The following is a 1,799-nucleotide window of genomic DNA, read 5'->3' as shown; positions in this document are numbered from 1 at the left end:
TAAATAAATAAAATCTTTAAAAAATCAAAATAAATAAAAAGGGAGTGAGAATAGAAATTAAAAACCTAACACTGCTCTGTGTATTAATGAGTTCTGCCAACTCCACTGTGAGAGAGATGTTCAATCTAGAATGCTTCATTCAACCTTATGGTTTTAAATCAGGAGTCAAAAACTTAAAAGGAAAAAGAAAAATATAAGACGCTAGGGAGTGACAGGCCCATGCAGATGAGACTGCATGGCGAGTCTAATAGTCCAATAGTCCAGTCTCACAAGGCAGCAGCTCACAGGCTCAGCTTCTCGTTGCCTTCTAGAAATGCTTTCTAGAATTGCCATATCAAAATTATCTGTGGTTAGAAATCTGCCCACTGTTTCTGACTGCAGGAAGGCTGATCCTTCACAGGAAGGCAGTGGGAAACCCGTACATGCATTTATGTCCCCACGTGAGCCAGCAGCTATCTACTGGGCAACTGAAGATAAAGAAAGTAGAGACAACTATGCTGGTGGGAACATCTAAGGGAGACTGGATGAAGGTTTCTGCCCCCACATGAGGTTGCTCAGCAGGGTCTGAAGGAGAAGAGGCTGCCCCCTGTCCTGCCAGAGTTCCTGGGTATCCCTTTCTGGGCATTGTCACAGAACTGGGAAGGCCACTGGATCCTCAGGCAACTCTAGCACCTGTAGGAGGGAGAAGATTTTTCCCAAAGGGTAAACAAAACTTCTCAAAGCCAAAGAGGAAAATCACTTTTAAAGAAAGAGAGGCATTCTTAGAGATGAGCAGAGATCTTAGAAGTTCATCAAAGACAGAGATGGAAAGACCACAAGAAGACCCTCATGAATGCTTTCATGCCTCTGATTTTTTCCCCTCAAACTGGGGGGAAACTCTTGTTGACAGCTTGTTCATAGAGATTTTAGTTCTAATATGAGTTTGGTTAAACAACAGAGAGAGCACAAGAAGCCCCGAAGAAAGTGACAGACACAGAACGATTGTTTCACTGTGTGGGAAATGTGCTTAAAAAGAACACATGGACAAAGAGCAGAGTTTGAGATGTGGTTGGATTGCAAAGGTGATGGATTATAATCTATAGTTTGTGATATATAGGATGTAATATATAGCAGCGTATTTTATCATCATGTGTGTTTCCTAAAATTACAGACAAGTCATAGACAGGCAGCCTTCACGATTCTCTTAGAGGAGAAATGTGAGAAGCAACATCAGAGTTTACACACTGTTTTCTACTTACTTAGCTAATGCTTGACACACTGTGCTATGCAGAGAAATCCATCAACGGGGAGAAGGACATGATGAAACGGCTGGCCAAATCAGGCCAGATGGCGTCCAGCCCGAACCAACCCCCTCCCCGCACACAAATGGGTGTCAGACAAGGTCACCGATAGGCCCTAAGCCATGCAGCTTTTCCCGCACAGGGATGGTCAATGATGCAACGAGAATGGTGAACACCTGCTTGGGGAAGGGTTGCTGCTCCTCCCAGAGCTTTCTAGTCTCATCAGATGGCCGGCCTCCACTAATGTCTTTGGGGGCAGGCCAGCCCTGAGTGACTGAGTGGTAATGACTATGAACTGGAAGGTCATCTCTCTACCTGAGGACATATACCCTGCTGTCAATCATTTCTCAAATTTGGCCCCACTGTACAGGCTGACAATTAGCCTGAATAAAGCGAAGGTGATGTTTTTAGTTGCCCCAGGCAAATCAGGCAAGCAACCAAAAATTACCATCAATGGCACCGAGTTAAAAGCCATATCCGATTCCCACTGCCTATGTAGTCCGGTATCTAATGACAGGT

The sequence above is a fragment of the Mustela erminea genome, chromosome 10 (assembly GCF_009829155.1).
Source record: "Mustela erminea isolate mMusErm1 chromosome 10, mMusErm1.Pri, whole genome shotgun sequence".
NCBI lineage: Eukaryota > Metazoa > Chordata > Mammalia > Carnivora > Mustelidae > Mustela > Mustela erminea.
The sequence above is the reverse complement of the archived record's forward strand: the minus strand, read 5'-3'. Positions refer to the sequence as shown.